This window comes from Zalophus californianus, chromosome 1 (genome assembly GCF_009762305.2).
Source record: "Zalophus californianus isolate mZalCal1 chromosome 1, mZalCal1.pri.v2, whole genome shotgun sequence".
NCBI lineage: Eukaryota > Metazoa > Chordata > Mammalia > Carnivora > Otariidae > Zalophus > Zalophus californianus.
This window is the reverse complement of record NC_045595.1, coordinates 122,801,548-122,818,527: the sequence shown is the minus strand read 5'-3', so window position 1 is coordinate 122,818,527 and position 16,980 is coordinate 122,801,548. Positions and strand designations below refer to the sequence as shown.

The 16,980-nt window shown below is 40.4% G+C and overlaps 1 protein-coding gene across 2 annotated transcripts in view; it reads left to right on the top strand.

Annotated features, from left to right (window-relative positions):
* The window catches only part of SLC7A14 (solute carrier family 7 member 14), a 107,311-nt gene that overhangs the window by 26,940 nt on the left and 63,391 nt on the right, over positions 1–16,980 (top strand). The window lies entirely within an intron of this gene.

Here is a 16,980-nt window from a genome sequence, read left to right as displayed (position 1 = left end):
ACAAATTCAAAATTCGAAACAACTCTTTGAAACTACTAATGTGCTGTTTAAATAGGTCCTTTAGCAGTATTAATACTCCTGGTAAGAACATATTAATTAGTAATTTTGTGAGGTACAAGTTTAGAAAGCCCTATCTGTCATTTGTGGTTTCGTGAACAGACTTGCACGTATTAATAATACAGTATTAATATACCTGGTAAGAACATATTAATTAGTAATTTTGTGAGGTACAAGGTTAGAAAGCCCTTTCTGTCATTTGTGGGTTTTGTGAACAGACTTGCATACAGCTGAACTTTCCTATATAAGCCTCCCAAGACAGTCACTTGGCCTGGCAGCTACTAACATGAAAATCAACAGCTCACATCCTTCAGCTCAGCAGGGACACACACAGGGAAAACTATTTATAACAGGAAGGAATTGCCACCCCTCTGTTTAAGGTGTAAGGAGAAGCTGAAACCAGCCATTCTCGTACTATAACCTTATACTTACAGCCAATGAAAAAAGCCCCATCATTGAAATCCAACTTTGTAATTCTCCATTCAGAATGACATTGTAGGAAAAACATCATGTTTAACTCTGTTATTTGACATTTTTCATATGAAATGGGTTGTGTTTCCTATTGAATTTCAGCCACACAGCCTTATTACTGAGCTACTCACATCTACCATGGTGATCTGAAAATAAAACTGGCTATTTGCCCAGATACCTCCGTGTACAAAACACAGCAAGTTAGAAGTAGAATGGGGATTTATTTTTTTTTATTTTATTATGTTATGTTAGTCACCATACATTACATCATTAGTTTTTGATGTAGTGTTCCATGATTCATTGTTTTCTTATAACACCCAGTGCTCCATGCAGTACGTGCCCTCCTTAATATCCATCACCGGCTAGCCCATCCCCCCACCCCCTCCCCTCTAGAACCCTCAGTTTGTTTCTCAGAGTCCACAGTCTCTCAAGGTTCATCTCTCCCTCCAATTCACCCCCTTCATTTTTCCCTTCCTTCTCCTAATGTCCTCCATGCCATTCCTTATGTTCCACAAATAAGTGAAACCATATGATAATTGACTTTCTCTGCTTGACTTATTTCACTTAGCATAATCTCCTCCAGTCCCATCCATGTTGATGTAAAAGTTGGGTATTCATCCTGTCTGATGGCTGAGTAATATTCCATTGTATGTATGGACCACATCTTCTTTTATCCATTCATCTGTTGAAAGGCATCTCGGCTCTTTCCACAGTTTGGCTATTGAGGACATTGCTGCTATGAACATTGGGGTGCATATGGCCCTTCTTTTCACTACATCTGTGTTTTGGGGGTAAATACCCAGGAGTGCAATTGCTGGGTCATAGGGTAGCTCTATTTTTAATTTTTGAGGCACCTCCACACTGTTTTCCAAAGTGGCTGTACCAATTTGCATTCCCACCAATAGTGTAAGAGGGTTCCCCTTTCTCCACAACCTCTCCAACATTTGTTGTTTCTTGCCTTGTCAATTTTTGCCATTCTAACTAGTGTAAGGTGGTATCTCACTGTGGTTTTGATTTGAATTTCCCTGATGGCTAATGATGATGAACATTTTTTTATTTGTGTGTTAGCCATTTGTATGTCTTCTTTGGAGAAGTGTCTGTTCATGTCTTCTGCCCATTTTTTGACTTATTTGTTTTTTGGGTGTTGAGTTTGAGAAGTTTGAGAATTCTTTATAGATTCATATAGGTCTTGGATACCAGCCCTTTATCTGTAGTGTCATTGGCAAATATCTTCTCCCATTCTATGGGTTGCCTCTTTGTTTTGTTGACTGTTTCCTTTGCTGTGCAGAAGTTTTTATCTTGATGAAGTCCCAAAAGTTCATTTTTGCTTTTGTTTCACTAGCTTTTGGAGATGTCTATGAGGCCAGCATTACCTTGATCCCCAAACCAGGCAAAGAATGGGGATTTAGAACTTAAGAATTGCAAATCTGAAAGGGAATTTAAGTAGTTAATCCCTCCCACCAACCTTTTTCCTAAATTGAGACTACCAAAGCTCAGAGAACTCCTGCCTGAATTGGGCTGTTGTGGTTTACCATTGGCATTGACCAAGGGACAAGGGGACACTCGGGGAGCTCCTGTATTCCCAATATATCCTTCTTACCCGCAGTGTGTTGTAAACCCAATTTCTCCGTGACAGTCAGGACCAATCAGCCCAACCAAGATAGTAACCCCCTTCTTTCCCTTTTGATTCAGAGGCATGAGTCTTGCCTGAGATTATAAAACTATTCAGTGGGAAAAAGAGGACTTGCCTCTCAATAGTTGGTAATAAACAATATTTCCTGATGCTCTGCATTTCCTAAGCAAGTTCCATGGAGCATCTCATTTGATCCTTACAATAATACTTTTGGGGAAGATGCTATTATTACCCCCCATTTTACAAAAGGAAGGTATCAAACTGAGATGTGACAAGTTCAGGTTACAAGCTCACACAGCTGGTCAGTGACAGAGCCAGGATTTGAATGGAGGTAGTTGGAGCCAGATCTCTGCTCTTATCCACTAGGTCACATACTCTCTTTCGGTCTACGTCTCCCAGTCCAATGACATTTCTACGACACAGGCTAGAAGCTACTAAATATGAGAAGCCTGAGGACAGTCCCCTTCATCTCCTGCCCCAGCACCAGCTGACACAGAATCAGTGCTTGTTAAGAGTTTGGTAAATGGATTTCCCTGATGAAATCTTGCCATTTGCAACAACGTGGATGGAACTGGAGAGTGTTATGCTGAGCGAAATAAGTCAATCAGAGAAAGACGTGTATCATATGACCTCACTGATACGAGGAATTCTTAATCTCAGGAAACAAACTGAGGGTGGCTGGAGTGGTGGGGGGTGGGAGGGATGGGGTGGCTGGGTGATAGACATTGGGGGGGTATGTGCTATGGTGAGCGCTGTGAATTGTGCAAGACTGTTGAATCACGGATCTGTACCTCTGAAACAAATAATACATTATATGTTAAAAAAAAAAAAAGAAGAAGAAGAAGAAGATAGCAGGAGGGGAAGAATGAAGGGGGGAATCGGAGGGGGAGACGAACCATGAGAGACTATGGACTCTGAGAAACAAACTGAGGGTTCTAGAGGGGAGGGGGTGGGAGGATGGGTTAGCCTGGTGATGGGTATTAAAGAGGGCACATTCTGCGTGGAGCACTGGGTGTTATGCACAAACAATGAATCATGGAACACTACATCAAAAACTAATGATGTAATGTATGGTGATTAACATAACATAATAATTAAAAAATTTTTAAAAAAAGAGTTTGGTAAATGGGATTGAACTCTAGGTAACAAAGTTGGGCAACTCCAGAAACCTGTTCTTAAAATCAATATGGAATGACATAACTCAGAGAGAGTTACAAATGAAGGCTGGGTGCAAACTTCCTGACCTGAAGCCATGAGATTTTAAACAATAAAACAGTTGGTTTGTGGGTTTGTTTGGGTTTGTTTCTTCAGCACTTCCAATGCCCTGAGATTGTGCTAAACACTTCAGGTAACTTGTTCCATATTAATTGCTCACAACAACCCTGCAAGATGGATGCTATCATCCCCTCAATTTACACATGAGAAAACTCAAGCTTGGGGGGCTGGAGTAACTTGCCCAAGACCATACAGCTAGTAAACGGCAAAGACAGGCTTTTAACACAGGAATGTCTTATTCCAATGTGTGCACTTTACTACTATAAATATAAGATCTGTGTAAATACAGCCATTTTGACTTTTTCACAAAAATCTCTTTATCAGCTTGTGAATATAAAGATTCATGTTGGGCACTCCCACCCCTACTCCAGTTATTCAGAGTGGTCTTTGGGGCCCAGTGGCTAGAAAGAGGAAACCATAAGGACAGTGACAAGTTCCCTCTCCCAAGCATGGTTGGGCCCTTTCCTCTGAGGTACAAACAGTAAGGATGTACACAATGCCCAGGCTGCAAGCATTGAAATTACTTATAACCTGGCCCCAGCCCTCCTTAACCACACTTCCTCCTTTACTAAGCCCAGCTCAGCCTATCTGCCTCTGTTGATAGGATGTCTACATCTCCCCACCCTGTTCCCTGTGGACTCGGGCTCAGCTGCATAGTAGAACTGCCCACCATTGCATGGCTTCTGCAAAAGTGGGCTCCATGTTCCAGAGGATAAGCTTAACAGTGAACTCCCACAATGCATCACATTAGAAAGTGATGCACACTCAGGAAGGGGAAAAAACCAATTCATCCCTGAAAAAGCAGGAAGTTAGCACAGAAATACACTTAATAAAATTGTGCTCCATAATCTACCTGGAAGCCACTGGAAAGAACAGGCAGTGAGAACTCACAGGAAGCCTGACCCATCTCCCCAGCTGATTAAGATGGAGAGATAGGTGAAAAGACAGGATTCCTTGAGGGGCCAGAAAGGCCTCATGAGCACTAAGTTTTTAAATGAGACTCCCACTTATTCATGTATTCCTCTGGGCTCTTATAGGACCTTCTTGTTTTTCTCCTCAGTGCCTCAGTGGTTTTAATTTTACTTTTGTTACAAATACGTGATAGGATTGTGGGAGAGCCTGGTAAACTATATTTCAGCAAGAATAATGTAGTTCTTAAAATTATTTACCTGAAATATCAATGAATTGGCTTCCTTTGGTGTGTCTGTGTCTGTCTATGGTGGACAAAATCAAAACCTAGTTCCTCTGCATTTTCTGGGGAGTGCCCAAATAGGCCCTGTGTCCAGACTCTGCTATTAAAAATACACATGCAGAAAACAGGTTTAAATGGTAACTCACCACTTAGTGTGCTGTTATTGAAAAAGAGGGTTTATGCCTTCCTTGAAGAATAACCCTGGTATATCAAACTTTTGTGTCACCATCCAGAGCACATGATCCCTACATGATTTATTAAAATGTATATTACAATAATAGCTACGACAATTAAAACCCACTATTACAAGGAGCCTTACATACATTATCACATTTAGTTTTCCCATCAACCCTGCAAAGTAGGCATGATTAATAGCATTTATAGAAGAAGACCTAAAAGCCAGAGAGGCTAAGGTACTTTGCCCAAGGTCACACAGAGGAGAAACTGAAGCCAGCACTGATGGAATACAAACCCCATGGACTTCCCAACTTGTCATTTTGCCTGTCAACAGCTAGACCCACTCCTCATACAGGCTGTAGGCCATCCTGAGCCCCATGGGAAATTAGCTAGCCATACCAAAAAAAAAAGAGAGAGAGAGAGAGAGAAAGCTGTGATCACAACTATTTGTGAATAAAGTATCTTAGATAAATATTATTAGCTCAAGTCAGAAGGTACAAAAACCATAGGAAGTCATTGCTAAAAGGTAACATAATTCAGTGCTTCCTTTTACAAACAAAAGAAACTCCTGAGGAAAACTGAGACCCAGGAGGTGAACTGCCTTTTACTTCAACCAACATATGTAGTACACCCACTCCGGACAGAACTTTGTGCCACTTTACACAGGATAGGCAACACATTTTGTAGGAGAGAGAAAACAAATATGCCAATTATTAAAATAATAGGTAAAAGAGATGTAAGCTGTCATCTTTTAGGAATCTCTTCTAAGCAAACAGCAAAAATGTAATCAAAGATTTATAGGCAAGCAAATTCACTGTAGCATTATTTATAATAATGATGATAAAAATTGATAGAAACCTAACAACTAACAACACCCAACAATAGATGGATGATTGAGTAAATTATGGCACAACTATATAATGGAATATTGAACAATGATTCAAATCACATTTTATAAGAATGTTTGAATAATCTGAGCAAATATCCAAGACATAATAATAAGTAAAAACACAAGACTATGATGTTGTATGTACAGTTTGAGCATAATTTTGGACCATTTTGCACTAAAATGTTAACGAAATGTGGCTAATTTGAGGCATGGGATATGGGTGATTGTTTGCTTCTTTATACTCCTTGCATTTTGCAAATTGTCTCCAATGAACACTATGAAAGCATAACTTTCATAATTAGCTTAAAAAGCAATATATTTTTCAAGTGCTTGGCAGACATTACTTTCCAACCGGAGATATCTGAGGGTAACGGAATAAAAGACTGGGAAGGCACACTGGGGCAAATACCCTGCCAAGGACATGAAGTTCATTCTTTTTGCATTAAAGGAACTGTTGAAGGTTTCTGAGCAAAGAGCTGATAACCAGGGCTGGACTTTGGGAGTTGTGTCTGTGCTGGGCCAGGAGGTGGAGAGGGGTGAACTGAAAGCAGTAGCTGATCCAACTTCCTGTTAGAAGTGGTGAGAGTAGCTGTGGCTCACGAAGGCTGACATGAGTGAGGGCTGTGGCAAGAAAGGAGGGGGCCATACCAGGGACACTGCACAAGCCTAGTGGAGCCGAAAGAAAAGCCCCCCAGTGAGGAGAAGGAAATGCTGAATATCAGTTAAGGTGCATTTTCAACATGGAACCTTGGATTTCGTACTGAACAAATGAAACATAGACACAGAGGAGAATATGTTGAATTAAGAACCCTTACAAAAATCATTTCTCCTCAGTTTAAGAAGCCAGGAGCTGCCATCTGACTCAGTTAATTTTGTTCTGGTCATTCCGAATTGCATTACTGATGTCAAGCCTGCGCAATGCAAGATGTAATAGAAGAATATTCTAATCACTCCTAGGCATTCCCAGCACAGTCCCAGACGGGGAAGAGCTGACAAACTCTGCAACATTTTTTGTTTATACTTTTCTTGATCTTGCTTTTTTTTTCTTTTTCAGCTTTGAAATCCACAGTTTTCCCCAATGACTATCAGAGTCACACCAAAGAGGGGTTAAAAAAGAGAGAGAGAGAGAGAAAAGTTATTGAAAGCATGTACACCAGAATATTCACAGTGCCATCTGTAGGCAGTGGAATTCATGATGGATATTGCTTCGTTTTATTTAGCCATATTTTCAGATTTTTCCAATTAATGTGTGTTAAGTTTGGAAAGAAAAAAATAATTTTAAAGTGTAAAGTCATGCGGAAAAAAAGGTGTTTAACAGTGGCTTAGGCTTCAGAGCCAGCACAGGAGGATTGGTGTCCAAGGTTGACTCCAGGGCCAATGTTGGCACACAAGTCACTTAAACACAGCAGCCGCCACTTCAGACAAACTTAGTCTTCCAACTGTTTCTTTGTAGGGACCTCTGCACTCTGGCTCCTTTTAGATGCCCAGGGCCTTCTCATCTCTCCATAGCCTCTCCTCATCTTCCAACAGACATTTCCACTGTACTTGAATATCTTACATGAGGCATTTGGGTTTTAAACTGCCTCTTTCCTTTATAAAACAAAAAGGCTTTGACTTGTTAGAGAATTTCTAGTATTTAAAAGACTTTCTGTTGTTGGTGATGATAATGAAGGGGGGCGGAGAATGTTAATGTTTTGAACCAGGTGCTTTCTTCCCTACTCCGTGAAATTATACATAAAGACCCCTGTCTATCTTCTCAAATAAAGGCAGGTACATGATATAAATAAATGACCATAAATCTTTATGAGCTGCAAGGCTAATCAATGTTTCAGGAGACCTAGAGCAGTAAGAATTTATGGTAATACTGCGGATTCATTCTTTCAATCAAAATTCACTGACCCCAACAGTATGCCAGGCATTGAGGTGGAGCCAGGGTTGCCAAGATGAACAATGTAGGGCATTTACAGCCAGCAGCAGAAAAGAATCCAGCTCTTGCATTTCAGAATGATAAATGCCGGAATGGAAGTTTCCCAAAGGTGTTTTGGGAGCTCAAGGCAGGGAAGCACCAGCTGGAGTGAAGACCCACAAGTCTTCCAAAGGAGCTGATGAAGCTGGTCCCAAAAGATAAATGTGATTTCCAAAGAGCTGTCCCTGTGCCCAACAGAGGGGCAGTGTCTAGTGGCAAGGCCAGTTCCAGAGGCCAGATGGTGTACAGGATGAGGATCTGAAGGGTAACGGAGTCGATGGGGCATGTTGAAAAACTTGAACTTCACCTCACAGGACATAAGGAGTCATTGAAACTTTCAGGGAAGGAATAACCTGGAAAGACTCATATTTTAGCCATGTAGGAGATGGGCTAAAGAGGCAGAGAAAGAAAGATACCGAAGAGTGCAGAAAGTAACTTTAAAGAAGTGGCTCTCAAAGGTGGCATTACCTTTTGAGGGTTGTTCTAGATATTTACAAGACCTTTTAATTGTCAAAATGATTGGGGGCACACTGACATTTTGCTAGACGCTAGATTATTGCAATGGGCAGCATAGTCCCACACAAGGAAGAATCGCCTTGCCTCCCACGTGACTTTCAAATGTTCCACAAGACAATCATACAGGTAAAAATCTGTTAATAATTGTCTGAATTCAGAACTATAATTCCATTATACATGTAAATGTTGTGTGCAAATTTTATATATGCTAGGTAGATGTATAGATCTATAGAATAGAATTGAGAGTTCAGATATAAACCCTCACATTTAAGGGTAATTGATTTTATCAAGGGCACCAAGGCAATCCAATGGGGTAAAAATAGTCTTTTCAACAAAAGGCAACTAAATATCCACATGCAAAAGAATGAAGTTGGACTCATCTCAGATCATATGCAATAATTAATGCAGGATGTATCAAAGACCGAACTGTAAGAGTTAAAACTACAAAACTCTTAGAAGAAAACATAAGCATAAGTCTTTATAACCTTGGATTAGGCAATAGTTTCTTGGATATGACACCAAAAGTATAAGCAATAAAAGGAGAAAAGAGGTAAATTAGACTACATTAAAATCAAAAACTTTTGCAATGCAAATGACACCATAAACAAAGTGAAAAGACAGCCATGAAATGGGGAAAAATATTTGCAAATCACATATCTGGTAAGGGTCTAGTATCCAGAATATATAAAGAACTCTTGTGATTCAATAACAAAAAGACAAATGACACAATTTAAAAATGAGCAAAAGATTTGAATAGACATTTCTTTAAAGGAGATATACAAATGGCCAACAAGCATATGAAAAGATGCTCATTAATTATTAGGGAAATGAAAATCAAAACCACAATGAGATATCACTTCACACTCACTAGGACAGTTATAGTAAAAAAGATGGACAATAACAAGCGTTGATGAAGATGGAAAGAAATTGAAAACTTCAAATATTGCTGATGGGAACATAAAATACTGTTGTTGCCTTGGAACGCAGTCTGGCAGTTCCTCAAAATGTTAAACATAGAGTTGCCATATGACCTAGAAATCCCACTCCTAGTATATAGCCAACAGACTTGAAACAATATGTCCTTACAAAAATCTGTGCACAAATTCTCATTGCAACATTATTTATAATAGCCAAAAAATGTAGATTACCCAAATGGCATCAACTAATGAATGGATAAACAAAATGTGGTATATCAATGCCATGGAATTTTATACAGCCACAAAAAGAACTGAATTTCTGATACATGTTACAATATGGATGAACTTTGAAAACATTATAATGAAAGAAGATGGACACAAAAGTCCACATATTATAATATTGCATTTATATGAAATGTTCAAAATAAGCAAATCCAATGAGACAGAAAGTAGACTAGTGTTCCCCAGGAGTTGGGGGAGGGGGCAATAGGGAGTAACTGCTAATGGATATGGGTTTCTTTTGGGGGAGAGGTGATAAAAATGTTCTGAAATTAGGTCACTGTGATAGTCATACAACTCTGTGAATATGCTAAAAATTGCTGAATTACACCCTTTAAAAGGATGAATTTTGTGGCATGTGCATTATATGTGCTGAATTTTAAAAACTGATACATGCTGAATTTTTCAGAAAAGCAACTAACATACAAATCAAGGAAAGATGATATTAGGTTTACTTTGGAATTTTACATGAGTTGTTCACCATTTCACAAAATCACTTCACGCCTAAGTGCTCATTAGTAGCATTTGAATCACCAACACTCCACCACTTGATCATTGTGGCTGTTGAAATCACAGGGACTCTAATGCATGGATGCAAGTTTGAGTACTTCATTATATGGTGCTTGAGCATTTACAGTTTGAAGGGCATCTTTCTTATAAGTCAATTGCCCTCCAGTTCTTCTTCATATTATGAGTGCACTGTATTGATTTTTCTTAAGTAATATCTGTGGATTGATTATATTGTCTATGAATCTCATGTCAGGATAGGCATAGTTGTAATGCTCCATCATGTTCGTGGTGCGATGTGTGCTGTAGTAAAGGGGGCAATGGAGCTTAACAAATTGAGATCCATTGACCTATTTTCAGATCAACCCCTCATTAAACACACTGGTAGCAAATATCATTTAATTATAGCCCTACGTCTTCCTCTTTTCCCCTCTGCACATAAAATCACCAAAAAATAAAACCACAGCAAGCCCAGCTTTGGCATTTCCCTAGACTGAAGCTTTCACCCACCAGGGCTCTGCCCCCGAAATTATAAAGATTTCCTTGTAAAAAGCTTAAATTGCTTTCCTGTCTTCACTCTCATTCAGACTCCCCCTGCCTCTGTGGGTTTGGGAGGAAGCTGATTTTTGCTGATTTGTCTACATATGTTTTATTCCCCCCCCACCCCTTGCTCACATTTAAAACGTGGAAGTGACCAGGGTAACCACTGTTTATTCTCAAAGGATGCAATCTTCATGTCACTGTTCAAACTAAGTGAGTCTCTCTAGGATGTCAGGTGGGGATAACTGTTAACATTTTTAATTTCGGAGATCATAACAAGTGTCACACTGGGGCACTTAAACAAATGTCCTTCACATGGGCTGAGTATAAAAGCTGTAGAGGAGCAGCCTGGATAGGCAGAGAGGGGCTGGCCTGGTGTGCAGAAGGCCAGTGGCCAGGTCTACCTCAAGCTGTGTCAACACCAAATGAGTCACTTTCTCTCTCCAAACTTGTGTCTTTTCATTTGCAAGATGAGGACATGCCTGCACTTCCTGCCTTACAGACTTAGGACAATTGACTATGAAAATATTTACAAAGTGTCTTATAAGGTATGTCTACTCATTTATTCTTACCTGTGTCCTGAGTGCCACCTACTTTCCAGCAGGCCCTGAGCACCCAAGAGAGACACAGGTCTGCCTTCATGGAACTCAGAGACTAAAAGGGACACAGAGTCTAATGAATAAGGACACAATTCATGTATTACATGGAGTACTTGCTCCAAAGGAGAAGTGCAGAGTGATACAGAAGTTTATAGTGGGGGGATAGAGTCCAAACTCACTCAGGGATCAGAAGTGACATGCAGGGTGAGGCCTGGGGATCAATAGGAACAACCTAACCAGCAGGTCCAATAGTCTGGTTTATTTTTTGTTTGAAATACTGATTGTTGGTCCCCACTCCCAGAGATAGGGATTCGGTAACTCCATTGAAAAGGCTGAGGAGCTGTGTTTGTGCAGATGCTAGATTATTTTGCCTTTTTAAGTTTCCTAAGTGATTCTCATGTGCAGCCCGCATGGGAATGACTGAGCGAAGCAAAGAAGGGGAAGAGCAAAACAGGCAAAGGGAACAGCTATTGCAAAGGCCCGGAGGTAGGATGGAGCCTTGCTGCTACATGCAGATCAACTGTACAGGCACAGGCATTTTCTGGAAGCTTCTTAGAAATGCAGAATCGCATGGTGTGGCTCAGTCAGTTAAGCGCCTAACTCTTGGTTTCAGCTCAGGTCGTGATCTCCTCTGTCATGAGATGGAGCCCTCTGTCAGGCTCCCCACTCAGTGGGGAGTCAGCTTGGGGATTCTATCCCTCTGCCCCTCCCCCCCAAAAATAAATAAAACCTTAAAAAAAGAAAAAGAAAAAAGAAATGCAGAATTGCAGGCCCCATCTCAGACTTACAGAAGCAGAAACTGCATTTTAACAAGATGCTCAGATGATATTTACATACATTAATGTACCCAGGATCACTAGGTAGAGCCACAGGCATATTATCCTGGGGAGCCTGTCAAGTAGTACAATCTTTTGAGAGGACAGTTTGGCAAAGATGCGTACCTATTGGTAACTCCACTTCTAGGAACTTAGAGTAAGGGGTTATACAAAAATGTCTGCAAAATATATGTCCACTGAAGCATTGTTTATAAGAGCAACATAATGAGAAGAGCTCCAATTTCCATTTAAAAAGGATTAAACTAATTATTGAACATACCTGAAACGAGCAACTCTGACAGCTCTATAAAGTGGCATTTATCTACATTTACTGTCATGGAATGATACCTCTGATACACTAATGAAAAAAAGAAAGATCATAAAATAATGTCTTAATTTTGTAAAAGTGTGTGTGTGTTAAAAAAAATACTTATGTCTAGAAAACACTCTAGAAAGTCAAATACCAAAATAGTTCTTCTCTCTAGTGGAAGGTAATGAAGTGGTTTGTGACTTTCTTTTTAGACCTCTCCAAATTGTCTGAAATTATTTACAATAGGTATAGATTGTTTTGTTTATAAAGGATGGAAAATATTTTTATGTTCATAAAAGAAAACACCCCCCCCCCCTTCAAAAAGTAGAAGCTACTCTATTTGGCTCATTAGTCACTGCAGGAGACAGCAAGGAGGAGGGGGAAGAGGAGGGAAGGGGGCTCCTGACAACCTGAGGCTGCTGGTTGCTCTATATGGTGGTCTCAGCTCTGGCTGCGCACTGCGATCATCTGGGGAGCTCTCCAACATCACCAATGCCTAGTTCCCACCTCAGACCAATTAAATGTAAATCTCTTGGAAATGAGACTGGACATTGTTATTTTTGAGGCTCCCCAGGTGATTCAAATGCTTCTAAATGATTCTAAAGAGTTGAGAACCCCTGGGAGTCTAGCTTGAAAGACTCATCCACCGCATGTGATATTATTCATGGTGTTACGGCTCTCACCAACAATATTAGTTCAAGTCCAACCTTTAGGGTGAAAAGAAAAATGATTGGACTAGTGAAAAGCTGGTCCAAATTACCTTCTAGGGTCAGCTGTCCATCTGTGTGAGGGGCCTCCCCTCTGATTGCTTTCTAGGTGGATGCACAAGGGAACAGCACAGTTTGACAGTGGGATTGCTCGAAGAAGTGGCTTGCAGGTCTGATTGGGAGTAGAAAGAGCCTCTGTCTAAAAGTACAGTGCTGGATGTCATATCTTAAGAAATTATAAAATGCCTTCTTATTTTTCTCTTCTGTTGTACTACCATATAAACTCGTTCCCTCTAAATGAGTCTGTGAAAATAAGAACATTAATTTACATTAATGTTCTAGATTTCTAAGTACCATCAGGTTGGCTGTACTGGCATAGCTCAGTCATCATTTAAGATCCCCTAAGTCCAGGGTGTATCACAGGGAAATTAGAAGCATCAAGGAGACCCAAATACAGTTGCCCTTTCTCCCCATTTTTATAATGTCCTAAGAGAGTCCTGCCTGTGTCTCTTCTCAAGCTGCTTTCCAATGGACTCCGACTTTCCAGGTCATTGGAAATACTGGTGTGCTCCTCCCCACCAGGAAACATTAGATTCTGCCTCCTTCTGTCTGGGAACTGTATGAGTCTTCATCTCCAGATAAGACAGCAATCACATCTTGTGATCAGATGGGCAGACTGCTGTCTGACAAGTGACAGCATTTCTTCTCTTCTGAAGCCAAAAAGGATTGCCTAGGTGCTTTAAGCCTGGGTGCACCAGTATTTAAGTTTGGTTTTTCTTTGTTAAACAGAGTTGTTTTCTCTGTTCATGCCCAATGGTTAAAGTGAGGTTTCCTATTCAGATAATTCCTAAGTCACTAATGGAAGGTAGAAAAAGGCAAATCAATGTAATGTTAAATGTTGTTAAGAGATTACTGGGTACAAGACACTATGCTTGGCTCACCACGAGTTAACATAAGGTTGGTTTATTCAAAACCATGCTTAAAAGAAAGTGACAGTCTTCTAAACCATAAATGATTGTATTTTTTTTTTTCTTTAATGATAATAGTAGCCAACATGAACCTAATTGGAAGAAGTTTGTTTGGGGAATAGGGGAATAAATAGCAAAGCTTGAAGTAGATAAAACTGTAGTACTTTTAGCCAAAGGCTGTTTGATTCTGCAGCATATATTTTGTTACCAATCATGGAAGAATTGGGGTGGGTTGAAGAGAAGAATAACAGAGAAGAAAAAGACAACAAAAGAATAGTTTGGGATAAGCCTTCAAGAATGTTAAGAATGAGTACACGGCTTACTACCAAATTAAGCTATTCCAGTTTGGCCAATGAGACTCTGTGGGCCACGTCACCTCCCCCACGCATGTTGCATGATGTTCTGCCACTACGTGGTACTCTTCTACTGTTACTGCATTCATAATAGAGGAAGGGAAAAAGACTTTGATAAAGGTGAAGGAAGAAAGATATGCTTTCGGATCCTATTTGGAAAGAGATGCAGAGCAAGAGGGCAGGGTGTGCATCTCTAGTGACCAGAGCATGAGGCATTAGAGGCTGGCATCCTGGCTTTTCCACATTCTGGCTTCCAAGACTTGGATAAATCCCCTAACTTTTCTGACACTCAGTGTCCTCTTCTGTAAAGGATACCACTACCTCTCTGATGTTATTTTGGAAGTTATTAAGTGCAGACTTTATAGCTTCTAGCCACATGTGGCCATTTAAGTTAAAGTAATTAAAACTAAATACAACTTAAAATTCATTCCTTCAGTTGCACTAGCCACATTTCAAGTGCCTAATAGACATGTGTGGTTAGTGGCAACCAGACAGCGTCCATAGCAGACAGCACAAAGAACATTTCCATCATCACAGAGCTCTACTGAACAGGGCTGCTCTAGGTGGTCTGGAGCTACACAGCCTGCCCTGAAAGCTCAGCTCTGCCATTTAGTAGCTGCATTCATTGCTCTGTGCCTCAGTTTCCCCATCTTTAATGTGGAGGTTGTTAAAATATTAGTGCGACTAGTGTTGTTGTAAAAGTAATATAGGGACACCTAGGAGACTCAGTCAGTTAAGTGTTGGACTCTTGATTTCTGCTCAGGTCATGATCTCAAGGTCTATGGGATGGAGCCCTGTGTTGGGATCTGTGCTGGGCGTGGAGTCTGCTTGAGATTCTCTCCCTCTTCCTCTGCCCCTCCCCCACTCACACTTGCTTACACTCACATGTTCGTTCTCTCTCAAATAAACAAATAAATCTTTTTAAAAATATATATTATATATATACACATTATATATATATAAACTCATGGCTGGTACATAGTAAACATCATATAAGCGATGCTATTATTTAGGTGAGGGTTACCCAAGACAAGGCATGGGCAGTATTTGGCACATAGGAGGGGATAGGGAAATATTTCTACCTCAGGTGTGCAAACATAGAAGGCAGAGAGGGAAGACACTCTTATTTAAGTACTATGATTTATATTTTAGATATATGACCACTTAACCTCTCAGTTTTTAGCATCACAATAAGAAACTCTCTTTTTGTCTTTTAACCCTTTATCTACTGGAAACAAAATGAGACTCAGAATCCAAAATAATAAGGGAAACTCTTTCAAACCTTTGAAGTGCCCAAGGGTAGTTCACCCCTTTCTACTTGGAGTTTCCTCACAACTGAATGGAATGGGGATTCTGGTCAGACCCAAACCACAGGCAGGAAGAACTTATATACTCAGCCGTTGCTTATGGCAGGTGGAACCAATTAAGCATTCTCTATACCAGGCTCTGAATGCAGAGACTCATTTGTTGGCATACTCTTCAGTTGTCAAAATATAAAAAGTAATTTAGCATATCTCTTTTCCCACCCCCTTGGTTCTAGAGAGATTGTGCTTCATACAGATAGAGGAACCATGGGTTCGTGGACCTCACTGATGCAGAACATAGGGCAATGGGCTTTTCTTGGGCTGATTCTAAACAGCAGGCATCATGGCCTTCTCTTGTAGAGAAGGCATAAAAGAATAGGTCAGATCTGGGCAGGTGTCTTCTGGGGGAAGCAAAGAGGTCAAAGACACCAGGGCAGCAGGTCCACCAGCCTAGCGTGGCAAGGGGCCTTTACATTTTCAACCTGAGCTTCAAGCTCAGAGAGGGCAACAGCTTCAGACAGTCAGCTCCAAGCAGGGGTCAGATGCAGAGATGGCCAAGCAGTCCAGGTAGACCTGAAAGTCTGTAAACCATTGGATGCTCTACCTCAAGGAATATTTGTATTCTTGTTCATATTTGTCAAACAAATTGTCACATTCCTTTTTCATGTCTCTTTACGCTTTGAGACCACTCTTCCAGCAAAGACATTCCCGGCATCAAGGCACAATGGTTTCTTGATATTGACTCACACTGACCAATACATGGTCACACCAGAATCTCATTCTGTGATTCCATGTAATAGTAGACACTGTATTGAGAACTAAAAAAGTACCAGCAGTAAGGGTATTCTAGGGGATGCGTTCTTTCTTTTAAAATCCTATTACACTGAAGAAGAAAAAAAATCACAAGAGCTTATTCCTAAAAGAATGATAGGAGGTCACCGTCCAGCTTGCATGTGACATTCACCCCCCGCCACACACACACACACACACACACACACACACAAAACCCATAGCTCTCACTGCTATAAGATGAAATCCAAATCTCTTCGTGTTGAAATGAGAGTGTTTTCAGAAGGGGAACTTAAACAACTGTGTTGAATACCTCTGACAGCTCAGGTGAGAGAATTGAGGGCTAAAATATGTTCATTGGATTTAGCACCATGGAAGCCAGTGATGACCTCAGCAAAAGCAGTTTTGGTGGCAAGAAAGATATGGAAGACAGAATGGAAAGCCTCGATGACTGACAAGATATAAAGAAGTGGAGATAGCCCCTAGGGCAGGAGCTTTAGTGTGGCAATATATAAAGAGGGCAGGGTGTTTTGGGTGAAGAAGAATGTTTTTACTTGTTTGTTTTATAAGATGAACATACTAGAAATAATTAGAATTCTTACAATAGTCCATGAAATTATCTGAATTAGTTGCCTCTAGGGGATGATCAACATAGAAAAAAGGAAACCACGCTATGAGAAAGCAAAGTCAGAGGACGGAGTTGTTTGCTTTAGGGG